General features: G+C 38.0%; 1 protein-coding gene and 1 long non-coding RNA gene across 3 annotated transcripts in view; one reads left to right on the top strand and one right to left on the bottom strand.

Moving 5' to 3' along the window:
* Window positions 1-2,868: 2,868 nt before the first annotated feature.
* Window positions 2,869-4,787, bottom strand: LOC106559785. Its single transcript, XR_005370577.1, has 2 exons — window positions 4,666-4,787; window positions 2,869-4,389 (listed from the first exon to the last, which is right to left on the bottom strand). It is a non-coding gene; the product is annotated as an uncharacterized LOC106559785 (long non-coding RNA).
* A 583-nt stretch (window positions 4,788-5,370) lies between these two features.
* CDK17 (cyclin dependent kinase 17) overlaps window positions 5,371-19,341 on the top strand; it is a 109,979-nt gene continuing 96,008 nt past the window's right edge. Inside the window, exon 1 of one of the 2 annotated variants that reach the window (XM_038558706.1) lies at window positions 5,371-5,509. The gene's annotated coding sequence lies outside the window, so the exon portion shown is untranslated. The remainder of the gene's footprint in view (window positions 5,510-19,341) is intronic. The other variant, XM_038558705.1, reaches the window with a different exon arrangement.

Here is a 19,341-nt window from a genome sequence, read left to right as displayed (position 1 = left end):
GATGAAAGGCCAGTGATCATTCTGACAAGCCCCAGGAAAATAGCTGATTGCTACATCCTCCTTTTTAACACACTTAAGAGGGAGAAAACCCTTACTGCCCTAGCTCCCACTTTCCAACAATATCTTTTTTTTAAAAAGAAAGAAATTTGTGAAATCTAAAGATGGTTTGCTGTTGTGCTTCATTTCTCAGGAAGCTCAAATCAGCCTTAAATATATTTTATTGGAAGAGCCCACCTCTGATTTCTTTCAGGAGGTAGGAAACATAAACCTAGTTAAGAGCAGTTAATATCACAAGGTTTAAAAAGGACAGAAAGAAAAACAATTTAATCCCTCCTTAGTCTTTTAATAGAGACCCATGTGGGAGCCTTACTGGAAACCTGGAGACTAACACTCCCTAAGCATTTTGTCAACACTAGAGAACAACTTTATTTTGAAACATAATGTTTGAAAATTATGTCTTCCTTAACTGCCAAGACTGAGTTTGGTTCCTGGATTCATTTCCTTTGTGAGGATACATGACATCACTTTCCTGAAAGCTTTTTATAATACTCCCTGGACTGTATCAAATCTCTTGGATGTTACTAAGCCTTTACGTTTGATAAATCTAATACTGCAAATTAGAAATTTTAGATGTAGACAGTAAAGAAATTTCTCTCCCCAAATTTGTAAGTTGTGTGTCTATGGAGATACTTTGATAATGATTTTTAAATAGAGCTGGATCTGTAACATCTCTGTAGTTAACCTTTAAAGGGATGGGCTACAGTTGTATCATTATGCAACGGTATAAGGTTATTTTGCAAAAGTTGGGTTGGTACCAAATATTTATAAAAAATAAACATTAAGGTGATGCCACCTGTTTTGTTTTTGAAGTAGGTTAAAAAATCCTTCAATATTACTCTTTTCTCATCCATAGTTTCATTTTTACTAAAAGTAAAATTATTTTGCTCAGGTGATAGTATAGGGAAGATAGTTAATTGCTGCCCTTAGCTTGATTTACTTCACTCTTATTGCAAACAAATAAATTTATTCTATGGTTCGGCCTAGCAAAATAAAGAATAAAGCCAAACAAAAAGCTTTTTTCCAATTTGATAAGTTAACTAATTTCTTTGAGAATTTTTTAGAGCTTATAATAATTGGAAATGGTTCCAGAATTCAGACATGTGGGAAATTGTTTTTGTAAATAGATGGAGCTATGTGTTGCTGCTCTAAAGAGCAGTGGTTCTCAAACTTTATTGTGTAGCAGAATCCTAGAGGACTTGTTAAAACTGTTTGCTGGGCTTCATCCCAGACTCTCTGATTCAACTGGTCTAGAGTGGAGCCTGAGAATTTTAATTTCTAAGAAATTCTCAAGTGATACTGCTGCCGCCACTGATTTAGGGATCATTGTTTGAGAACCATTAATGTAGAACAACTTAAAACAGGCTTCAGTGTCTCTCCCATTTCGTAACTTGATAATGTTTCATATTTGTTTCTCAGGCTTATGTCATTCTTAAAGTGTGAAGCACAATGAAGATTTTCTGACTACATCCCCTTCTACTCTCTCTGTCCAAAATTCAATGACCTTCAAATTCTCTCTCCTTTCAAGGACCCCCTTGTCCCCAGATTGGAGAGTAAATACCTAACGCTCCAAGAGACCAGTTTCCCAAATCGTGCTCATAAGCACATGTGTCCCGCAATATCTTCATATACATCCTGTGATGAAGCTATTCTATGGTCAAAACATTTTGGGATACACTGGTTTAACTGGAAAGAAAATTACTTTCAATCTCAGAACTTCTCAGAGTTTTTCATATACAAATGTACATGGTGAATTTTCCAAAGGGAGATGAAGTATGTGGCATTTCCCAAGTGGATTTGATCTTGGAATTCTTTCTCAACCCTCTTCCTCACCATATGCTAGGGAATATTTATTAACCATAGTTTAGGAAATGCTCTAAGTAATTTTGTAATTTACTTTATAAGGTTAAAAAAGTCTATACTACAACCCAGCCAAAAAAAGCCAATTTAGCAGACCAAAAACATCATGGGCAAACTTTAAATCAATTTAGAAGAGTAACTAAATAAATGTACTCATTATTTTGATTGTATATGACTTTTTAAAAATTGTCATAAGATCTACCCTCTTAACAAATTTTTAAGTGTGCAATATTGTTAACTACAGGCACAGATCTAGAGATCTGTACAGCAGATCTCTAGAATTTATTCATTTTGTATAACTGAAACCTTATACCTGCTGAACATCAACTCCCTATTTCTCCCATCCCACAAACCCTGGCTCTCACCCTTCTACCTTCTGTTTCTGAGTTTGACTATTTAGAATATTTCATATAAATGGAACCATGCTGTATTTGTCCTATGATTAGCTTATTTCACTTAGTATAACGTTCTCAAGATTCATCCATTTTTTTTTTAGATTCATCCATGTTTTTTACCACTTCCTCCTTTTTTGTAGCTGATAGTATTCCACTCTGTGTATATACCACATTTTCTTCTTTCATGTGACCTTTTTGTGATCAAATAATCTACTGAGGGATATAAAGAAAAGAACCCAAGGCTTTAGCCTCTGCTGTTCATCAAGTCTTTCTGAACCTTACCCCCAAGCTCTGTTCCTCCCACACAATTTCTTTTCCATTAGTTTTTCATTTTCTTCAGTATATTTCTCATGATTACAAGTTCTTATGAATTCCTTAGATGAGTTACAGATTTATTGCTTGTTTCTACCACTAGAAAACGGTTCCATGAGGGCAATATCTTGTCTGTTTTGTTCATTTCTGTATTTTCAGTGTCTAGAGCAGTGCCTGGCACATCATATATAGTCAGTAAATATTTTTTGATGGAAGGAATAAATAAATCTATACAATCATTACCTAAGTTTTAATTATGAAATGTTTATTATGGTAATAAAAGATATAGGAAGAAAAAAGGGTGCTCTTTAGCAGCTTCAGTTGAGGCAATCAGGACAATCTTTGGCTTTCTAAAGGAGTAATTCCAATCTAATAAAATAAAAGAGGAATTATTGATTTGAAACTCAGGATGTTGTTTTGTAGATTCGCTTTTTAAAAATATTTTATTTATTTATTTGACACAGAGAGAGAGAGAGAGAGAGCACAAGCAGGGGGAGTGCAAAAGGGAGAAGCAAGCTCCCGCTAAGCAGGAAGCCAGATGTGGGGCTCAATCCTGGGTCCAGAGATCATGACTTGAGCTGAAAGCAGATACTTTGACTGAGGGACCCAGGTACCCCTTGTAGATTAATTTTTATTACGATTTTTAAAATGATTTAAAAAATATTTTATTTATTCATTTGAGAGAATGAGCACGAGGGAACGCAAGCAGTGGAAAGGGAGAAGCAGCCTGCCCCAGGCGCCCCATGATTTTTAATATATACTAAGGGATCGAAAAAGGACAATTATTTTTTAAAAATAAGACAAGTATGTGAAAGATGCTTGGCATGTAAGCATGCCTTATATAAATACTAATTTTTCTAGTTCTCTAAAAGACCTCTAAAAATGATGCTATGTAATAGTGATGCTATATTCTTGGCATGTTACAAGTTCTCCAACTTGGACAAATTGACAAAGCATCATTAACTTTTTTTTTTTTTTAAGCACACTTGTTCTAAAGGAAAGCTTGTGTTCTATATTTGCATTTGTATAGAAATGATAAGCTAGTGTTAAATATGTGCAGAGCATAAATGTTGCTTATTTATGGATCCTGGTTAATTTTAGAGGCACGGAAATCGGATTGAAATGTATGACTTTTTTGGGTTATTACAATAGATACATTCAACTTTGCCCAACAAAATGAGAGAAAGAAATCCAGAGGCATTATTTTTAGAGGGAAAGGATTCGTCCAGGAATCCAAGAAGATAATTAGCAGAAGTCCTTAGGACATTTGAAATTGCATTAAAAATCTACGAAGACTATTTCTGAGTATTAAAATGGAAAAATATTTATATCTCACTTTAGCAGATTTTTTATGTGGTTTAAAATTTTTTCTTGTTTAGGTTGTCCACATCCGGTCCCCACTCTTGTCTTTTCTATCCTCTCATTATCTCCCTCTAGGGGTTTGTTTTTACTTTCTGCTTTTATCCTTATTAGTGGGAAAAAATGGGTCAGTATTACTTTAGTTTGTCTTCACTTTCACTCTGCTGTTCATTCCTGAACCAGCTTTTAGCCTCTGAGAAAAGAACAAAGTAAAAACATTCACAGAAACTGGGCCAACCTCTTGGCGCCCCCTCCCCCCAAGAAAACAAAACCTAACCAAGGGCAACAGAAGTTCTTCTCCGCTCTCCTATAGCACCTTGTATTTCCTTTCTCATAAAATTCAGAATTTCATTATAACCGTTTACTGAACATCTCTCACCCCAGCTCGACGCAGTCCTTTGAGGACCTAGGGCATTGCCAAGAAGATATAAAAAGGTGAAATGAACAAACGCTGCCTGCGTGCGGGAATGACTGCTGCACAGCTGCCCACCCAGGCACCCACAATAGAGGAGCAAAGGGGCCAACAACAGGCTCAGGTGTGGGCCCTTTTCTCCAGAAAACCTTTTGGTAGAGAACTGCGGCACTGGTATCTTCATTACATAATTACTTGGGTAATTTAAGCAAGAGTTTTTGTTTCGTTGGGGAGGGGGGGGGTGGGAGGAGGATGAAGGGGCCGAATTACCGGGGTAATCTCGTTCCCGATGCCCGCGGAGTGGCTCTACCGAACCTTCTCGCCCTCTCACCTCCCTCCCGCGGCTCCAGGAGCTCGGCCGCCGGGAGCAGGGCCCCCACCCCCGGGCGGGGGGTTTCCCGGGGATACCCCGCCCCGCCCCGCCCTCCGGGCCCCGCCCCGGCCCCGCCCCCGGCCCGCCGGCCCCGCCCCGCGGCCGCCGCCAGCAGGGGTCGCGCTGCCCGCCGCGAGCCGCTCAGGCGGGGGTGGGGGAAGCTCCCGCGGCGGGTCGCTTTTCTCCGCTGCTGCTGGTTGGATCGTTTCAATAAAAGTCTTTTTTCTCGCTCGCTCGCTCGCTCGCTCGCTCTCCTCCGGGGAACAGGCGGAGGCGTCAATCCGCAGTCGCCGAGCGAGAAAGCGACGCACACGCAGCGAACGGGAGCGGCCGCCCGCGGTCTCCCGAGCTCCTCCGGGTCCGGCCGCAGAGAAGAAGGAGCCCCGGTCCGGGCGGGCCGCCTCAGCCGAGCGCCGGCACCTCCCTGCCCGGCCTCGCTCCCGCCCGGGCCCCTCCGAGGGGATTAGTGGGCTGCCCGCGCGGCCCGGCGGCCCGGCGGCCCGGCGGCCCGGGAGCCATGTTGTCCGGGGGGCTCGGCAACGCGTGAGGCACCCGCGGCCCCTCCCGAAGGCTCCGGACCCGGGCGAGGGCCGGAAGGCGGCAGCGGAGGCCTGCGCCTCGGAGGCGCCGTGGGTCCCCCGCCGGCCGCTGGGACCCGGACCTGCATCCGGTCGCCGCGGGCGTCGGCGGAGCCGCTCACCCTCCGCGCCTCGCCTGGAGACGCGGCCCCCGCGCTCGCTGGTGAGTTGGCGGCTGGCGACCGCGCGGGGCTCTCCCTGCCGCCCGGCGGACCCTCGCGAGCCCCGCGGGGCGGGAGGGCGGCCGTGGCGGGGCGCCGCGGGCTCAGGCCCGGCCGGGAAGTTGAGAGAGGCAGGCGCGGCCGGGGGGGCTCGCGGGTGCCGGTGGCCCCCGGCCCCGCGCGCGATCCCCGGGGCGCCGGGGCATTTCCGGGGCTGGGCTGGGCTGGGCTGGGCTGTGGGGAGGTGACGGGCTCCTTCGCGGAGGCGCGCGCGGTCGCCGCCACCCCCGGGGCTCGCTGCCCACCTGGACCCCGGGGGAGGCGGGGGGGCGCGAGGAGGCCGAAAGTCCCCCGAGACACAGATTCCCCCCGGCGGGGGCGGGGGCGGGGGCGGGGCCGCGGGGAAGGAAGGGCGCGAGGCTGCGGGAGGTGGGCGACGAGGCGGAGGCGGCGGCGGCGGCGGCGGCGGCGGCGGCCGCGGCGCTCCCAGCTCCTTGGAGACGCGGGGGGTGTGAGCGGGTGGCGGGCGCGGGGGAGGAGCGGGAGCCCGCGCGTGGGGAGCCGCCGAGACAAAGCTGAGCGCGGCCTCCCGCCGGCGGGTCACACCCCTGAGCGCGGGGCCGCGGCGGAGGGGCCGCGAGTGCGGGAAACCCGGGGAGCCGGCGGGGAGGGGGCCTGGGCAGCCGCCCGGGGTTGTCGTCTCCGTGGCAGTTGCTTTTCTCAGCGTTTTTGTGGCCGGTGCCTTCGCTCCCCAAGTCCGCGGGCTGGCCCCGGGTCCCCCGCCCCCCGCCCCTCGCCGCCGCGTGCCCCCCCCCCCCCCCCGCGTTCTCTCCCCACCGTTCTCTGCCCACTTCTCACCCACTCCTTTTTCGGGTAAGCAGTGTTTTGCCTCCAGCCTGCGGGGAGCGTGAGCTAATGACAGGATGCCTGAGCTCGCTCTGACCCTGAACTGCCTTGAACTCCTCTCCCTCCCTCCCACCCTTTCCTTTCTGGGCTCCTGTAATGTCACATGGCCGCTAACAATTAGCTTTTCTTTCAAAAACGGCAGAAGCGTAGCCGAAACCCGTGGCGCTCCTCCGCCGTCTGTATTAATTCGTCCATCAGAGTCACGTCGTTGGTCATGGAGCTTTATCACCTCTCCGCCAAATTTTCTAGATAACAAAAGTGGCGAATTTTGTTTCGAGTCTCGGCTCTTCCTTAGGGTCAGCGGAGTGTATCCCCGGCAGCCAGACCTGCTGTCACTTATCAGTGACAGACAATGCTTTCCCCAAACTTTACGGATTCTTTCTTGAGTCTTTGTTGAGGGATTTCTTTCAAAAGGCGCTTGTGTAAGAAGGTCAAAGGAACACATTCGCGCTACTGTATTTTCGACTTGTTTTGTTGACCACCGGGCAGAGGAGAATAATGAATGGGGTTGGTTTTAAGACCTTTGATGCCTTGAGTTAACGAAAGCCTCTGTCGAAGCTAGAAATAGGTTCAAGCAAATTTTAAGAAGGAAAAAAAAATTTGCCGGCAGTAGTTTATTGGTTTTTTGTTTGTGGATGAAGTCGTATCAGTCTCTGTAATTCTAGCATCTGCATACTTAGATGTACGAGGGTTGTAACAAAAGAAAAAAAATGTGGCTATCTTTAGGGAATGGTCTTTTTATGATGGAGAATTTTGGAATATAAAAATATTATCGTTTTACCTGGTGGACTGTCTCCTAGGCCAGAAACACTAACAGTTTGAATGCTGGACCTCAAAGAAAATAGTTGAGTCTTTGAATTTAAGCTGTTTAAAAATATATATATGTATGTATGTATGTATGTATAGATATATATTTACAGCGAAAGGAAGGAGATACTGAATTATGAATGGAAAGAAATTAAAAGTAAAGCCTGTTTGATGTAGCGAAGTTACTATTGATATCATTCTAAAAACAGTCACATCTTGCTGCCATTCAAGTATTTGAAGCTATAAAAATTGTGAAGGGGATTTCAGCCTAGGGACCAGTCTCCGAACTGTGGGACTCCCTATCCCACCCTCACCACTTAACACTTTTCAGATATCCTTGTAAAATTAACAGGTTGTATCATTAATAATCAATGTTTTTATATAATACTTCTCAAAAGGCCAAAATAAAGGTACATTGTTTTTTTTTTTTTTTTTCCCCTGGGTATTTATTAGTGTTTAATTAGATTATTGAAGTTTAATTCTCTGAAGGAAATCTACTAAAAAGTTAAGTAAGATTTCTGGGTGGTAGGATTTATGGCTGAATAAAAATACAGTTCTGTATTTTCCAAATTTTTACATTCCTCTTACAGGCAGGAAAAAAAAAAGTGTATGAAGTATGAAGGCTTGTTAATAACCTAATTTTCCTATTACTAGAAGAAGCTTCTATAAAATAGTTTATTCTCATCCTTGAACCAAGGCCCAACAAAGTCACTCACTTTCAGGTGTCAGCTGTTTGAAATAGTGCAGCCTGCCAGATGTGCTCTGGTTACCTGAAGGGAGAAAGATACATAGTAAGGAAGATAAAATCGGAAGAATTGATTCAGTATATGGTAATGATCTGATAGATGGGGGTAGATTTGTACAGCACTAATCTTAGGCTAATAAATCATTGGTTTTACAAAAATAGAAAAATTTTATTTTTTGTAGTACAGAATAGTTGTGTTGACTCAACAGATTTTAATGTATGTATTTGTTGATATGTTTAGTTTTCAGATATTGCTTCAGTCCTATGACTATGGTGGAACGAGATGACCTATAAAATAATTTAGTCCGTGAGGCTTTTGTTTTTCGCCTTATTTTCAGCAATATGTTTCTCCTTTACTCATGAAATAGTGCTAACTAAACAACTGCAAGTCTTGTGAATAATAGAAACAATAATGGCAACTGAGGAAGATATTTAGAAATGAAGATGATTTCCTTTAATATTAGGAAAAATTATATGTGAATACAAATTTTTTCCCTGGTATTTTCTTTGTTATTGTCTAATAGTGCTGAATATTTATAAAGTATTATATTTTGAGTCTTTATTAGTGTTCTTCAGTCTTTATAAAAATTGCAGCATCATGTCATGGCTTATTTTTTTATTTTATTTTATTTTTTGTAGCTTTTATACTTCCATGGAGGATAAGTACTTAGCGAATGTGTTGCTGTGTTGTAGAAAAAGGACATTATATGTTAAATTCAGCTTATAAAAATAATCATTAGAGTATTTTATCTACTTTTAAAATTGCCTTCTTTCATATATATATATGACGAAAGATTAGTTTTAGGTTCTTCAAATTTTGACTGTAATTTTTACTTAAACTTTTATTTTTTTATTTTTATTTTTTATTTGTTTTTTCTTTTTTTTACTTAAACTTTTAAATGGGAAAGTTATTTAAAGTGTACTACAGATTATGGCATTTTTGTATTTTAAATGACAAAGATAAGCAATAAGTTTATGGCCTTTAAAATTACATTTTATATAGTATTTGTGAGGTTAAAAAAATCGCCAAAATAGAAAAGTTGGTTTTAGTTGACTAGCATTCAACCTACAGTTGTTGGCAATTTCTTTGAACTGGTCTTTTTTTTTTTTTTTTTTTTTTAATTTTTATGAGATGTTTACAATATTAAGCCAAGAATTCTTACTGTCATTAGAGGATTCTTTGTCATTAGTTTGCTCCCAGCCTTTTTAGTTGACAATTACTTTAATATCTATAAAATACTGACCTGGAAGGAGTAATTGCCAGCGACCAGAAAAACATAATGAATGTATCTGAGTGTGGCTTACCTTTTGCTAGCCTGTTTCCGCTAACTTGAAAAACCATAAATACCTACCAATACATCTAATCCGGGGAGTGCCTCCTATAAAAACGTTCTGTGGTAACAAATGGTACTGAATATTGTATGTGAAAAGGTAGATTTATAAATCTGTGACATATTGGGATGAATGAAATCATCTTGCTCTCCAAAGCCTCCTTTAAAAATTATTTTTTGATATAAACTGAAAGAAATTAAACTTAATTGTTTCTTTTGCTGGGTACCATGACAGGTGTTACTTTGTTTAGTGCTCATCATAAGCCCATCAGGTAAGTATTGTGCCTCATTTTCAAATAAGTACACAGAGGCCTTAAATTAATTGTCCCTAAGGTTCTACCACTATGGTGAAGCTGAGTTTTGGTGTTCAAACCATTTTATTACAATGCCTCCATAGAGATGTGATGTTAAAAAGTCTGTGTTAAGTGTCTGCTGTAGAGAGCACTATAAAGTGGTAAATTAAAATGTTCATCAAAATTAGGCTTAAATTCCATTGAATTAGTTTTTATCACACACAAAAAATTGGTCTATACAAAATGTATGAATGAGAGGATATATTTATAGCTCAAAATGGATTAAATGTAAAAAGATTGAAAGTTTTTGTAGACTTATTTTTAATCATGGATTTATCAATTAGAGTTTGGGCACAAAGTAAAATGGATTTATCAATTAGAGTTGTTTGGGCACAGAGTAAAATGAATAGGTAGTGAAAAGCAAAAATAATTATATTGCATATTTACACATTTTTATGTATATGTTTACTTATTTGATTTTACATGTGTTAAAATTAGTTTGCATTAGCATATGCCATAAAAGAGAAGACAGCCCAGATGCATGCCGTGTAGATTGCTTCAGTATTAGGTGGGAATTTTATGTTACTGGTTTTTGGGTTTTGTATTTATAAATTCAATGCATAAATTTTGATCTTGTATTTTTATCGATATATAGCTGTATACCACCAAAACTGGAAATATTAGATCACATTATACATTTTTGTAATAACTTTTCACACTGTAAACCAACCCTTATGAAGAAAAATATTGCAAATTAGTATTGTTGATACGTATCCTATCTCTTATTCCATTTGAAAAACAGAAAATGTTATTGACTTGACCTAAAGGTAGTCTGTTAAAGTGGAAGAACAGACGATTTGCTTTGTTTTGTTGTCATAAAAGTTAATTTAAAAAATTTTTGTCCACCCATTTTTTTTTTTTTAATGTAAGCTCTATGCTCAACATGAGGCTAGAACTCACAACACTGAGATCAGAAGTCACATCCTCTATACCAATTGAACCACGCATGTGTCCCTTGTCAACTTTCTAATAGCACATCCTTATTTCTTTTTTTGCACTTGTTAGTGTAAATACTTTTAGGAATGCTCCATATGCATATTTTTAAACAGTGGGAAAAGGACCCAAGAATAAATTCACTATATTCTAGGTTAGTTACTAACTCACTTTGGTCTTCTCAATCATATATATAGTCTTTCTATTCTTAAAATTGATGGTTAAATTTCTGTTAATTAGTGCAAGTTAGTGTTAAAAAAGGTTGGTAAAAATTAACATTTGTGAAAAGTCAGGTAACAACATTGAAGCTCTCCAACTTTAGAGATATTATCCTTTAAATTAGCTAATATGTAGAAAAATTAGTTAATATGTATGTTTAAGTATTATCTTTGAAGTAAACCTTTTTCATAATTCCAGATTTTAATGTTTTAATTACTGGTTTGTACTGCTGTTTCTGGTTGGAAGGAAGCCTCCTATTGATTTTTGAAGTAAAGTTTGGATTTCTTAAGCGGACTTTAGTCCTTTGAGCCTGTCTTACTGAAAAAAAAAAAAATTTTTTTTTTTTTTTTTTTTTTTTTTTGGAGAGTGGGTGAATATGGAAGGGGTGCGGAGAGAGAATCCCAAGCAGGCTCTGTGTTCAGGGAAGAGCCCCAGGAGCCCCATGTGGGGCCCAATCCCACAACCCTGAGATCACAACCTGAGCCAAAATCAAGAGTCCATCACTTAACCCACTGAGCCACCCAGGCATCCCTTATTGAAATATTTCTAATGACATAATAATAATCCTTAATGGCTTTATTGTACTTAGTACGTTTTGTTTTTCAATTCAGGGATATGTATAATCAGTATTTTTAAAGCATTTGTCGTGTCCTAGGCATTGTGTTAGTCATCGTATGTGGTATACACTGCGGTGGTATTGTGAGGTAGTACTGAGACATGTGAAATAACAGCAAGACTAGTTGATGAATGTTCTGCTCTTGGCCCTGTTCTCCTATTTTATGTGTTGCCTGGGCAATCTCATTTGAATTTAGTGCTTTTTTCTTATTACCTATATGTTGATGATCTTCATATTTATTTCTAATCCAGACCTCTTTTCTTGAATTCCTTTCTAGCTACCTTCCAGATACTGCCTCTTAGTGCTCCTTCACGAGAGCTCATTTTTTTTTTTTATCCCCTGCCTCGATTCCCAGCCAACAGTAACGTATCACTTTTAGCCTGGTGACTAAAGCCAAAACCTTTGGCAGATTGTCTTTTCTATTATGCTCTCCTCCCCCTTGTCCAGTCTGTCACACCAAATTTTGTTAATTTTATTTCTAAATATCTTTTAGATTTATCTTTTCCTGTTGTTACTTTCATATGTTAGGGTTTTGGAATGCCCCATCTAAATTATTATGTCCAATTTTTCCCATTTTAATCTATCAGTTACTCATTCTTCTTTATATTTGTATATATGTCTTTTTATCGTTCCTTCTATCCATCCATCCATGTATCCATGTCTGAAGTGTGTTTGTGTATTCTATACTAGCATTTATAGTCAGGGCTAGGATATAAAGATGAGAAAACTGGTGTATTGATGTTATTGTGCTGTGACACTTGAGAGAGATTCTCATTTTTGAAGACAAATGTCACTTCCTCTAAAGTCATCTTCAGTCTACATATGGTGATTCTGCTATAGCATTTATGTCTACCATAGTACTTAACCCATTGTTTTGTAATTATTTATAAATCTGTTTCCTAGTTGGCTTTCTGCTCCAGAGAGACCATACTTTTTTGGTATTCCCTCCAAATTACGTATTGCTTAATTGAATGATGAAGTGATGAGATTAGGAACTGGTAAATTAGGTCAATCATGGCCTAAAAAGAGTCGAGAATCAATTCTGATACAGGAGACAATAAAAACCCATCAAAAGTCTTGAATATTATTGTTACATGTAGGTGGTATTTGTGAGCATTCTTGAAGAAGCAGTTTGTAGGCCAACTTGGAGGGGCAGTAACTTGGCATTATTTGGTCTTTTTAATTACATGTAAATTGTACTAACTTGTTATCTTAGACAAATTGGAAATATAAAATTGTAATACTTATATGTAAATACCTATTTCTAAAGATCTGAAAACTCTGGTCAAGATCAAGACTAAAATTTGGTTTAACTGAGTTCTTTAGCTATGTAGTACTAGAGTTAAATGCATTTTACTGAAGTACAACATTTTTTTTTTAATTTTTATGTATTTATGATAGTCACACAGAGAGAGAGAGAGAGAGGCAGAGACACAGGCAGAGGGAGAAGCAGGCTCCATGCACCTGGAGCCTGATGTGGGATTCGATCCCGGGTCTCCAGGATCACGCCCTGGGTCAAAGACAGGCGCTAAACCGCTGCGCCACCCAGGGATCCCCTGAAGTACAAAATTGCACCCAAAAGGATAGAACAGTGTATTTGTCATTTCAGTTACCCTGATAGTTTATGTATACAGTTGACTAGGAATTTTGTTTTCTTTGGGCTTACTGTAATTAAAACCTGCTTTGTGGTCTACGTTTAAAATTAAAGACATTTCATTGATTTTTTTAAAAAATTGAGTTTAAAATTATACCTCTGTTAAAGTAGGTATATTGTTAAGATTTATTTTAGAAACCAGAGATTATGACTTGATGACATCTGGAGATGTGACATTTAAAAATGAATTTTCACAAGTTGTGAGATTCAGTGCCTTTTAATATTTCTCTATCATATGGTCTTAAAACATTAAACATTTTTATATCAGCTACATTTTCATGTTCATGATTTATTTACTGACGTTTTATCATTTCAGGAACAGTGGAGTCAGCACTGTATTTTGCAGTAGATTTTATTGTTTATAAATCTTTTTTTTAATTAAAAAAATTTCTTAAAAGTAAGCTTTAGTGCCCATTATGGGGCTTGAATTCATGACCCTGATATCAAGAGTTGCATGCTCTACTGACCAGGCACCCCTGCCCATAAACTTGTGAGCATAGCTATTTCCCTTCCATCTCCATATATTCTTATTTACATCGCTTATCTCCTCTGATCCCTTTTCTTCCCAAGAAGCTATAAAATGGTTGACACCTTTTTTATTTTATGTATAACTTTTTGGAAAAATATCTGAACTCTCATTATATAAAGTTAAAATTGGTTTATATGTGTTTTGTTTTTTTTCCTGTAAAGAAACTACTTCGGTCGTAATTGATAATTATGTGATCTTGAGCTAGTTATTTAAACTCTTAAGGGTCAGTTTCTTCTATAAAATTGGGAAATGCCAGAACCTTCTTCATGGAGCCATGGGAATTAAATGAAATGATAAAAAGTGAAAGTACCTTGTACTTAGCACTCACAGCCTGCAAGAATTACTAGTAATGGTACTAGAATTACTTTGCTGATCTACCTCTTTAGGTTGATTGATTCCTTAAGGGTAAAGAAGTGATTCGCAAGGACAGTTGAATCAAAAGCATCTCTCTGGCTTTTGAAACTATACATACCTCCTGGATTTTCTCATATGCCTCCCTGCTCCCACCTAATTTGAGAATTAGTGTTACTAATTGGTGTAAGTTGCACCCTTTAGATATATTGTGGGGAGGAGGATAGTATAGATATTGGACCAAATAATGTAGGGTATTCATTGTTGTTTCTTATCTAATGCCTGTTAGGAATAAAGCTGTTAATAATGTTTCTGATAAGTACATTGATAAGCTTTTCCTTAGGACCAACCAAATTTTTCTTGTAACCATTTGCCATGTCTGTTCCCTTCTTCAGACCTATGCTGTACTGCTTGTTTGACATCTCAGCAGTCTAGACAGTATTTGCTTTCCTTGTTAATGACTTTTATGTGTGACTCAGGTATTCTGAAGTCACAATAGAATAACCGGTCCTATAGCTTACCCATCAAAAAAAGAAAATGGTTTTTACATTTTATTCTTTGTCATAAAGTCTGCTTGGGTGTGTACTATTTATTATTTTAGGTCTTTATTATCTTACGTTCTAGGTCAGTGGCCTTAATTTGAACTTCAGGAGCACTCTTGTGATTTAGAAAAATAAACAAAAAAACAACAACTAGATATCTCCGTGTGTGTGTATGTATGATGTAAAATCTGAAACTCTGTCCCAGAACAACTGAAGTGGAATCTCTGAGCTTGGTTTTAAAATGTTACAGATAGTGTTTAGAAACACCGTTTTACGGTTTAGCACAGTATTAAGGGGGAGCAACCATCATATATAAATTAAAGGCAAAGTTATTAAAACTTTCCATCATTGTATCTTATTTTTTCTTTTATTCTTTTTTGAATCTTACAGTTTTATCATATCTTAGGGGAGTTTTCTTAACTTCATTTATAAAAGTCTTATGTCCCAAGTATTTTTTATCCTTTTAGTGAATATCTTTTTGTTTTGCTTTTTTTTACTTTGTTTTGTTAAAAGGTAAACTGAGACATGTTAATTTTTCAAAGTTTAATGAGCATATACATTGATGGAATCAAGGAGTGCCAAGCCAAAAGTTTTTACCAGTCCACCAACAGGAGCTGGGAGATGGGGGAGGTTTTTATAGAGAAGACACAGAAGCAAAGGGAATTATTTGATTGGTGATGGTTTAAGCAGTTGCTTTATTTGGAAAGCCTAGTTGGCTGTTTGTGATTGGTTGTTCTTAAGTTTCATTTTCTGATTCTTTTGCAGTGACTCTGGCTTAAGTTTTGGTTTGCCTACCTAGGTTATCAAGGCATTGGAGCCACTTAAGTCTAATGGCCTGCTTATTTAGTTAACAGTTTCTTTGAGTGTTTTCTATCTGTACATTCTCAATTATTATGTTTTTGAAAATTGTTAAACATAACATAATAATGTAGAAAATAGACCATAGTCTAAATTTTCTAGCAGTGGTTATCATCTACAAATACTCCCCTTTGTTTTTTTCATATATGGAGTTTAATATTTTTAAGACCTTTTTTTTATGATACATATATATTTTAAGTTACCAAATAATTCTTATGGCTATCATTTTCAGTGGTTATAGCAATCTTTCAAAGGAAGTTTTATCATTTCATAGTGGTTGATAATTATTAACTTACTACTTTATATTTTTCCTTCCTTTTTCCTTCAAATTATTTTGATATATACCTATTTTTATTCTACTTTTATTTATTTTCAAATGGCAGGCAAAAAAGATATAGAATACGTGTCTCTATTTTTTTCTTTCAAGCTGGTCTCTCCAAAAAAACTTCAATCCTAGATATGTCAGTGTACCTATAGGAGTTGCATCAGGAATTGGGGTAGACTTCCATTTCTTCATTGTCCAGGTTCTGTCATGTAAACAGCATATCAGTAAAAATAAGGTAACTTATGATTTAACCACTTATTCATGCTGTCACCAAAGATGGACTTAACAATTGTCCTTTTTAAAAAAGATTTTATTTTATTTTATTTACTTATTTATTTGAGAGAGAGAGAGAGAGAGAACTTGCACGTGGGGGGAGGGGCAGAGGGAAGGGCAGAGGGAGGAGAGAGAATCTCAAGCAGACTCCTTGCTGAGCACAGAGCTCAACGTGGGTCTTGATCTCAGGACCCTGAGACTATGATCTTTTTTTTAAAAAAAGAATATAGAACATAGAATATATATATATCATACAAAATGTGTTAATCAACTATATTGTTGGTAAGGCTTCCAGTCAACAGTAACCTATTAGTAGTTAAGTTTTTGAGGAATCAAAAATTAAATACAGGTTTTGGACCACACAGGGGTCAGTGCCCCTAACCGCTGCATTGTTCAAGGGTCAACTGTCCTTTCATTTTATTAAAGCTTACAAAGGATTTTTGATACATAATTTGTTTCTAAGATGGAGGTATCTTTTCTTATTGTATTTACTCTTCACAAATGATTATCTCCCTGCCCCATTCCTTTTTTAATTTGAACCCTTCACATCCTTCCACTTCTGTAGGCATTGAATAGTTTTTTAAAAATTTAACTTAATTTACTTGAATAGGTGATGTGATGAAGAACTTAAAAGTATATAGAGAGATCTTAGAGAAGTCTTGTTTTCCTTTTTGCTTTCTCTAGCCTGTTTTTCCTCCCACACCTTTTATAGATAGACATTTCCTTTCCTATCTTGTTTATCCTTCCAGTGTTTTTTGCAAATATAAGCAAATACATGTAGATTTTATTTTGGAGGTTTTTCTGTGTCTAGGTGAAGATCTTCCTTATTTTTATTTTTATTTTTATTACTTTTTTTTTTTTTTGCAGTTTTATACCTTTATTTGACAATCAGCAATTAGTTCTCAAACACATTAACAGTCTGTAGATTTTTGAAAGTGGTGACAGGTACGTAGGTAACCAGCGTGTAGAGCTTGTTTGGTGAATCTTCATCCTCGTTACGTTTTCTGGACAGCTGCACACGGATATGGTATGGAGCATTCCTTATTCCTTTGGCCCAGACAGCTTTGTTGAGCCTGGTGTCAATGTGCACATCTGGAGTTCCCATCTCCTTAATGCAAATTTACGGATCTCTTTGAGTGCCTGAGGGGCACGCTTCTTGAAACCCACTCCATGGATACGTTTGTGAATGTTGATGGTATATTCTGGTCACTATCTCGTTGATGGCAGAACGGCCCTTCTTCTCGCCACCCTTCTTTGCGGGAGCCATTCTGCCGGGCCCTAGTTGGAAAGGATCTTCCTTATTTTTAATAGCTGAATTTTACACTTGTGGATGAGATAATTAAGTCACTTAGTCCTGTGAGGACACGTGGGTTGTTTCTTACCTTTTGCTATTACAATACCAAATGAATAACATAATACAGCATTTTGTACTTACATAAGCAAGTGCATGATTTAGTTTCTAAGAACAAGGATCAGTCAAGTGATAAATACATCTGTACACATGTTTCCTTGCTCTGTCAGCTGAGAGGGCCTAGAAGAAAATGACACCCCAGTAGCAGTGAGCACAGCTAGTGCCCCGATCTTGGTTTCTAATACTGTTCTCCCATAAAAGGAACCAGAGCTCTGGAGAAATGACTGATTCCAGGACTGGGACAGGAAATATAATAATGCTGAAAAGTTAGGAAATACTACAACAAAAACAATGAAATATGTAAAACACATATAGGAGCCAACTCAAAGAATTTCCAGTAACTAATAATAGAATAATTTGAGCAACAAAAGTGAAATTGAATTTTAAAAATTAAATTATAGTTCAATTATAAAATAATATGCATGAATCCGTTCTGATAAAAATAAAAGGCAGAGAATAAACATATCTCCTATGCAGAGGAATTATAAATAATTTATGTAGGTACTTAGTCCTCAAAGATATATAACAGAATTCTCTTAAGTACTGGAAAAATATGGAAAAGAATAACTTGACATGGGAGAAACCTGATGAACACTACCTCAATTGTGTGACCAACGTTTAATACTATTAAGTATACAGTGTTGGATGTTCTACAACATACCTGAACAGTACTTCTTAAAACTGTCAAGGTCATCTGAAACAGGGGAAGTCTACTGTCACAACCAACAGGAGCTGCAGAAGACATGACAGTACAATAAAGTGAAATATAAATAGAATGGGCTTAAAAAAAAATAAAGAGTGGGCTTTAGTCCAAAATGTCACCTTTGGTTGATTAATTGTGACAATTATACCATGATAATATAAGACCTTAATTGCAGAATCTAGTAATTGTATGTACTATCTTTGCAATTTTCCTATAAATCTAAAACTATTTTAAAATATTTTTCTAAAAAAGATGGATCTGTAATTCTGTTAGGTATAGTCATATTCCTGTTATGTATCTAAATGTTTAAGAGGCTTATTTTCCCATGCTTTACCAACTGAATGTGTTGTCAGACTTTTGGAATTTTGATAGATTTGAACTGGTGTAATTCAGACTGTTATGTTTCTCTCATTATGAATGATTTGAGTATTTTCTCATACGTTCAATGGACATTTTTCTCCCTTCTGTGAACTCTCACGTCTTTTGTTTATTTTTCTGTTAGGTTTTGGTTTTTCTCTTCTTTGTTTCAGGAGTTCTTTATAGAGAAGTTAGCCCTTCGTGTAATATAGGTTGCCAAAAATATATTTTTTCATTCTTTACTGTGTTTCTTATGCAAAATTTTTCCTTTTTTATATGGCGATATTTTTCTCTTATGTTTCTGGACTTTGAAACATAATTAGAAAAGTCTTCACCACTCTAAGATTATAATGGAATTCATCTATATTTTCTCTCAGTACTGTGGATTCCATTTTTACATTTAGATCTTAATATTTGAATTCTTCAGTTCCTCCCAAACATTGAAGCATTCTAAATGCTTAACTTTCTTTCAAATTACTCCTATATAGGCATCCTTATGGGCTTATATTGCTTTAAATGATTTATAGTAAAAGAAATGCTCATACATTTACTCTTGGTTGATAAAAAGTCTTTACTTTCTGGAAAATGTATTAAATGTTTCATTGTGACTTAATTCCACCTCATGGTTTAAAAATAATTTTACTGTAGTGAAAATTCCTTTAAAATTTCTCGTCGCTGTTAAATTGTAGTAAATTCAGCATTTTTTTTCTTTTACTGATTATTAGTGTTGCAGATTATTCACGTATTCAGTTTTTTCCCCATCCATTTTCTCCTAAGATTACTGCTTCAGTTATTAAACCTGTGTGATTTACTTTCTCTTGTCCTCAGAACTCCTCACTGGTTTTATGGCTGCTCTGATACTCATATCTCTTTATTTGGTATTACTTAGAAATTTTATTTGTAGGCCAAATACCTGTTTTA

The sequence above is a fragment of the Canis lupus genome, chromosome 15 (assembly GCF_011100685.1).
Source record: "Canis lupus familiaris isolate Mischka breed German Shepherd chromosome 15, alternate assembly UU_Cfam_GSD_1.0, whole genome shotgun sequence".
Taxonomy (NCBI): domain Eukaryota; kingdom Metazoa; phylum Chordata; class Mammalia; order Carnivora; family Canidae; genus Canis; species Canis lupus.
The sequence above is the reverse complement of the archived record's forward strand: the minus strand, read 5'-3'. Positions and strand labels throughout refer to the sequence as shown.